Genomic DNA, 8,128 nt, shown 5'->3' on the forward strand with positions numbered 1-8,128 from the left:
AAAAAAAAGGAAAAAAATATGAAGTAGCAGCAAGGATGCAAAGAAATGGGATTTAGATCCTGCTAGTGGGAATGCAAATACTGTAGCAATTTGGAGGACAGTTTGATAATTTCTCATAAAATCAAACATACCCTTATTATATGACCTAACAATCTCACTCCTAGAGTGACATTTACCAGCAAGATATGAGAGCTCTATTAGCTTCTCTTTCTTGCCAGCATTATCAATTTTTAAAATTAATTAGCATTATCAATTAAAAAAAATTGTAGCCATTATTTGAGATATGTAGTAGCATCTCATTATGATTTCAATTTACATTTCCCTAATGACTTTTGTAAGCTTTTCTCGTGAAGTGTGCAGTGAAAACCTATAATCATCTCTCTGCAAATAATTATAGCAGTTGTATTTGTAATCCTCAAAAACTGGAAGTAAACCAAATGTGTCTCAACTGAGGAATGGATTTTTTAAAACTGAAGTACGTCCATACAGTATAACACTGGAATGAACCTCTTTTAGTCCAGTATAACACACAAATATATGGAGAAAGGGACTATGATATAACTTTATACTAAGTTATAAGAAAAAAACTTAAAAATAAGTCATAAAACATAATATAATGAAAACACTAAAAAATGTGACCATACAGCAGATGAAAATGACAAATCTATTTCAAAATAAGCGAAGAGAAATTAAGGAAAAGATGAAACTTTGAAATTATAAATAAAAGGAGCTCAATAATGAGATGAGTAGGCCGTAGAAGGATGTGAAATGAGAGCTGACAGAACTCAAGAAAAAATAAGGAAAAAGTGACAGTGATTAAATTAGAAAGAAAATGAGTGAATGTACATCACAGAAAGCAAGAGAAATAGAGAATAGAAAGTAGAAAATTGAAAATCAAAGATTTTTTTTTTTTAAAGGAGAGAAGAGAAAATGACAAGACAGGCAAAGACAGCCAAAATGCATGTGTTAAGAGTTACCCAAATGTAAATCAAAGCATAGTGATATGGTTATATAACATTCTGAATGTACTTAATGCCACTGGATTCTATAAATGTTAAAAAGGTTAAAATTACAAATTTTATGTTTGCCACAATAAAATAAATTTTAAAAATGCAAACCAAAGCTATTTGAACAGCTATTAGAATTATGGAACAGAACAGCTATTAGAATTATAGTTCAAGAACACTTGACATTAAAGAGTGTTTAAGTCTACATATGTTGAAAGACACACCATGAATCTGGGTAATTCAATCTAGAACAGTTAGCACTAAGATATATTCTTACAGAATTGTTGGATTTTAAAAATTAAACGCACACACACAAAAATACCTTTTTGCATCAGTGGGAAAAAAAAAAGACCAGCTCAACATGGAAAGAAAATCAGATTGGATTAGATTTTTGGCAGCAGCATTTTATGCTAGATAATAAAGCAACATTTTAAATATTCAAGGAAATAAATATTTCGTATTTTACCAAACTATCTTTCAAGAATTTGGGACATCAAAAAACACTTAAAAACATAAAACAACTCAAAGAATATTGTTTCTATGAATCCTTTCTTAAGAATATACTAGAGAACAAATTTCAGACAACCAAGAAATGATTGGAGAACCATTAACATAAAGTCAGGTGGTGAGCATTGAATAAATTTTTTTGGAGCACTAGGATTAAAAAATGGAAATGATGATAGGATGGTATGTAAATGTTATATAGTCTGACAATGTGGAAATAATATAGCTCACAAAAAATTGGGAAGAGAAAGAGTAAATGGAAAGCAGAATAAGGTGGTGGTTTGTTTCAGGAATTAGCAGTGAGGAAAAGGATAGCATTTGAAGCTGACTGATGGAAACTTAAACATGCTGTAAGTAAGTATACTGTTAGATATATAAGATAAAACACTAATAAAAAAACCAGTGATCAAAACTAGATGGTGGGGAAGAAGGAAGGGAATAGGATGTTACTGATTTTGTTACTGTTAATAGCAGGGAACTAATAGAATCTTAAAAAGAGAGGAGGGGAATGAACAATATTATATAAAGATATTACTGTAGAATTAACCCCAAGAACAAAATACTAAAAGAAATACCTCCTCTAAGAAGAGCAAATAAAACAGACCACCTAGTGATATGCATACATTTCTGTATATGTATTTGAGTGTACACAGACAAAAAATAGAACATGGAATATCACAACAACGAAAATAGCAGGTGTGTTAGTAAATATATATGGGCTTAACTTAATGATGCTGTATGCAAAAGGTATAGCTGTAAAAAATATGACTAAAAGGGAATTATTAATAAAGAATAATTTAAAAACAAGAAGGGCAAAGATGTTTCAGATAAATGCAAATTAATAAAAAGCAGATTTCATCATCTTGGTATCAGACAAGGCAGAATTTAGTTCAAAAAGCATTGAGATGAAGGACATTTTTATAAGCTAAGGGCTAAATTCACAATGAAGTATTTTGAAATGTTGATTTACCAAATGACACTTCAACAGCATTTGTAATGTAAAAACTACAAGAGACATAAGGAGAAATAGAACCTGCTAATACAGAGGACTAATTTAACACACCTCTCTCAAAATAAGTCAGGTTAAGTGGACAACAAAAAAATTAGTCATGATACATAATCAGCAAGGTAGCTCTTACAGATTTATATCTGTCTAGATCCACAAATAGAAAACATATCTTTTCAAGTGCACATGGGACACTTTAAAAAATATATTATATATTAGACCACAAAGAAAACCTCAGTTCCAGAAACTATAAAGTCAAAATTCTGACTACCTGCAATAAAACTAGAAAATAATTTTAAAATTAAAAGATAAAAACCTGACTGCAGGTTTCCATAGGATGATGACAACTGTCTAAATTCAGATCTCTCCATATACCTTTAGGAAACCATACAACTCTATAAGGAGAGCAAATAAAACCACCACCAGCTCTGTCTCACATAATTTTAAATTATTGGTGTATAGGGAAATAAATACTGAAGCGTAGCAGAGATAGTTCTGGAACCTATGCTGAAGTGGCAAGTGAGGTTGAGACTTCAGAACAGAGGAGAGGTAAGCAGGACCAAGGGTCAGTCAGTAGAATGCAGATTAAGTAACTAAGATTGAGCCCCACCCTAAGGAGTGAAATACTAAGAGGGTTGAGACCTGTTAAACAAAGGAGGGGACGTGAAAGTGTCTGGGATCAAAGAGGCAGTCTCAGAAAAGCACAGCTTCTGGGAAAAGAAGATTTGGAAGGAGCATCACTTACCTGGAGGTTTGGTGGTAAAGAGAAAAAAAGTAGTAGAAATTAAGGATCTTGGTGAAACAGAAGAGAAGATGGATCAACCTTTTTCCCATTCAAAAAAGAAGTCATTGATTTAAAACTACTTTATAATACCAACAGAAGATGCTATTGAACAAAAAATCCAGTCATTTTTCCAAATCCCTCTCTCGTTTATGTACTACTGTTATCTGGTTTAGGAAAATTAAAACACTTTAAAATGAACAGAAATTTGTAGATAGCGTCCATATAAAGTTACTATAAATAGAAAACCTAAAATCAGAGTCAAAATATTTCAGCTGATGAAAAGTCCCAAAACATTCAACTACGAAGCTAAAGAAAACTATAACTCTGTACTTCCAGAAATAAATATCCTTAAATAAGCATTTTCAGAGATGAAGTCTCAAATACTCAAATTCAGAACCTCAAAACAAATGTACAAAATGTATGAAAAGTGAATTTACTAAACTCAGGAAATGAAATGAAAAAAAGAAAAATCGTTTTTTAAAATAAAGCTGACCTTCAAGGTACCTGAAGAAGGATAAATTTGACTGAATATAAGGGACATTGAGAAAAGGCAAAAAGACAGCCAAAAGAATTCAAATGAAGAAAGATAAAAAGAGAAAGTGGTATAGACAGTATGTAACATTAGAGTTCCTAAGAAGAAGAAAAAATACTAGAGCTAATATTTAAACTTCAATCCATGAAAACATTTTGGAGGTAACAGAAGGCTTAAATCTACATATTGGGAAGGCTTGTTGTGTACTGGGAAAATTGACCCAGAATGGTCAGCTCTGAGTCACGTCCCAGTAAAACTATTGGACTTTGAAGATAATGAAAAATTCCTCTGGGTTTCCAGGCAGAAAGAAGAGGTTAGCAACACACTTCTCAACAGGAACATACAAAACAAAACAGCTATGGTACAAATTTAAGGCCTATGAAATTGTAAGCCAAAGATTTTATAACTATGACTCAATCCCAGAAAAAAAATAAAAGCCATGATAAATCCCACTGTATTTTTTGAAATTACATGATGAATATTCCATGAGCAAAGCCTAAAGAAAATTGACAAGAGTAAGAAGAAATATTTAAACTTACACCACAAAGAGCTAATCTCCTTAAGGAAAATAACCTCATAAGTATCAAGGAAAAATGGGCTAGAGATGAAAACAAGAGTTCACAGAAAATAAACAAGAGTTCTGTGAACTCTTGTTATTATGCAGATGATAAACATATAAAAGATGTTCAACTTTAGTCATATAAAGAGAAATACAAATGAAAGTTATAATAAAAATTACAGCCACACTAAAGCCTTTCTCACCAAAATCCAAAGTTATACAATATACTCTATAGACTGTGGGGAAATAGGTACTTTAATGCATTGCTGGTAGGGATACAAAAGCACAAAGCTGAGGAGGAATTTAGCAATATTCATTTGTATATGCATTTATCCTACAACCAGGCATCTAACTTATAGGAATTTGTTCTTAAAGACACATTGGCATAAAATGTAAACTGACATTTGTATAGGTAACTTACATCAGCATTAGTTGTGTTAGCAGAAGCTTGGAAACAACCAAAATGCCTATCAATGGGGAACTGATTAAAGTATATTCAACAGTGGAACAATCTCCAGGTAGATGGTGTTCCTTTCAAGTTACCCTTTTTCCCCAGAAGTCATAAAGAGATGTGGAAAGTTTCCACGTACTGATATAGAATGATCTGCAGAATATATTATGAAGTGGAAAAAAAAAAAACAAAGGCACGGAACAGTATATAGAGTAATCTATGTGAAGAAAAAGGTAATGAGAGAGGTGCTAACGGTGTAAGAGAGATTTCTCTATAACTTGTTTATATAGTTTTGATCTTGGAATCACATATGTTTACATATTAAAAAATAATATTATATAAAAAGGTAGAAAGAAAAGAAAAATCTAAAAAGGAGCTGAAATACATTTACGTAACTATATAGCATTTTGATGACATACCACATAAGAAAAGGAACAATTTCTAGTGACTTTAGAGCATAAATTTGTATGGACTGTGCCTTCTTAATGAAATATATTCAATAGTAGTATTGTATTGCTATTTTAAAAGTATTTTATGTATAATTTTTGGGTAAAATAAGTGCTGCAAAATGTTAATAATTGTTGAAAAAGCTTAGAACCTTATCAACTTTTTATTTGACATATCAACTTATATATAAACTTTCTTATAACCTAAATTTAGTCTGGAAAGTCCTTTAACAGATTGAGTAAAGTAGAAATGAAGTACAAAATTACACAGGACAGCTAACATAATAGAGTAGATGTTATAGGGCAGGAACTGTGCTAGGCACATCTATATGCAATATCATTTGGCTCTTGCTGCTACCCATTAAGGCTCATGATACCATTTTCCATAGAGGTTCAGAGAGGTTGAGATTTAAACCCACATCTGTGTGATCCTAAAGCATGTGCTTTTTCTACTGCGTTATTGCATCATATATTGAGAAGAAAGAACATCAAGAGCTAAATGTTGTGTTTAAACCTGTAGTTGCTGCTCAGAAAATAAAGATGCAGTCCCAGAGTTAGTGGTTTATACATTCTTCATGCAAGAGCAATGTACTGAAGGAGAGAAGTGTAAGTTTTCTCTTATTTCTGATAGAAAATGTACACACACACACACACACACACACACGCACAAGTCCTTATGTTGATGTTGGAGATAATTTTACAAAAGTTTCATTGATGATTAAAATAAGTAAGAGATGGGAACTAAAAGTATGACAAAGCACTAAAGAAAAAAAAAACTAGTAGGCATGGGTTTTCATGATGCTGTTAAAAGCAAAAAGCTCTTCAGAGCTTCCCTCTGTGATAGTTCAAAGCTCTTTTAAGCTTTCCACAGTCTTTTTGTAAACTTTAGCTTTTAAGATACTAGTTTAAATAAGTTGTGTTTCTGCCTGTGAAAGACGAGGGCTGAAGGAGATTTGAGAGGTGCTAGAGTTTCCTTCCCCCAAGCCATACCTTCACACTTCTGCTGGTTCCCATTGATGATAAAATATTTTCACTCGATTCAATACTACTTTTTAAAGGATCTACCAGTTGAAGTAGTTGGGGTAGGAAGATTTTCCTATTTTAATTTGATTTATCTGTATATGATTATGATGGAAATTTAATTCGTAATTCTATATGCCTGATTACAATAAGAAAATATGTTGAATTTCCTGTAAAGATTTTCAGAATTAATTTCGAAGCTTTTCTTTTTTTCAGAAACTTTTTATCAGTGACTTTGGTGAAGGCTGAGAAAGTTGCAACAAATCTGCAGATGACACACAACTTCTAAGGTAAGCTAATATAATAACTCATTCAAGACTGTAAATGTTGACAGACTTGTAGACTATAGTAACACTAAAAAAAATTTATCAAGAATAAATACAATATTCCTATTTAAATTTTACAAAGCAATTGTAGAAGTATTAAATAGACTTTCATTTCTACCTAATATGTAAAATACTAGATTCAGTATTAAAAAATGTTTTAAAATGAATGGATTAACTCATAAAAAATAAGAGAAACTTTCTGGAGCTAAAAACAGAATAAGTATATTCTGTGAGGTAAGCAAGTGCCAAAGTCACTGAAAACTTTGGGGTACCCATGGATTTCTGTTGGCACAGAAGTTTGTACCTGGTGAGGAATGGGGGCTGGGGAAAATTCCTTGGCTTCTGCAAAGTGTAGGGGCCCTGATCAGGGACCATTTTGGAGAAACATACAAGCCCTGGGTGGAATTAAAATCTCTCATAATAATTCTTAATTACCAGCTCACATTCATTTGGATTTGAGGCCTCAAATTACATTATTTTCATGGTCTCTAAAATTCCAGAAATGGAGAATTTTAATTTAAAATGGAGTTGGGTCTGTAATGCTCTTTGGTACCAGGCAGACAATCATAAATCCTCCTTAGAGGGAATTATCAACCTTGTTATCAAATAATCATAGTTAAATTATATAGAAATATGTATATAAGCTAACAAATAAGCTTATATAAGTTAAAATTGTTGTTAACTATATATATGTTAACAAATATGCTTATATACATGTAAAAATTTGGAAAACATAAGGGGAAAGGATCAAAACACTATGAACAAGAGCAGAAACCACAAACAACGAAAATATCTATAGAGAGTTTACCTATTAGAGTTATCTAATGCATAAAATGTTTAATATGTTTAATAAATTAAAAATCAATTCTAAAACATAAAGAATAATAGACTATAAAAGTGACCAGGCACATTCAAATAAGAACCTATTAGAATATCAGAAATGAAAATGTAATTATAGTACTTAAAAATTAAATGATGTTTTAAACCTACATGTAGGGCAAAGTTAGAGAAACTATATAGAAGGCCATACACAGAGAAAAAAGATATAGGAAAAATAAGAGATTATATGATCTAATCAGAGTTCTAGAAGGAAAGCATAGAATAGGAATGAGGCAATATCCTTAGTTGCCACTAAAAATTTGCCAGAATTAATGAAAGACACAAGTTCTCCGATTTAAGGATCCCAATGAATACTAAGCAGGATAAATGACAAGAAATAACAATCTTACTGTTAAGCTGTAAAATGCTAAGCAAAGACAGACCAGTAGGTCACAACCCACATTTAAAAAAATACTATTCTAAATGGTGTCTGTCAATGGTCATTGGCACCAATATAATGCCAACAGGAATCCCCAGTTTGGGGAGCTGTGAAAAAGGAAACTTTATTCAGTGCTAATAGCTCAGTTGTGATACATCATGGCTGTGAAAAAAGCGTGATTGTAGAACAGCTCAGTAGTGTTGCAGCTCAATTATGAAGTAACACAGCATGGCTG

At 31.8% G+C, this 8,128-nt stretch overlaps 1 long non-coding RNA gene across 1 annotated transcript in view; it reads left to right on the plus strand.

Moving 5' to 3' along the window:
* Window positions 1-6,600, plus strand: part of LOC107195469 — an 11,202-nt gene extending 4,602 nt beyond the window's left edge. The window contains exon 2 of the long non-coding RNA XR_001516618.2: window positions 6,526-6,600. This is a non-coding gene — a long non-coding RNA (uncharacterized LOC107195469). The remainder of the gene's footprint in view (window positions 1-6,525) is intronic.
* Window positions 6,601-8,128: the final 1,528 nt, after the last annotated feature.

The sequence above is a fragment of the Pteropus alecto genome, unplaced genomic scaffold, assembly GCF_000325575.1.
Source record: "Pteropus alecto unplaced genomic scaffold, ASM32557v1 scaffold413, whole genome shotgun sequence".
NCBI lineage: Eukaryota > Metazoa > Chordata > Mammalia > Chiroptera > Pteropodidae > Pteropus > Pteropus alecto.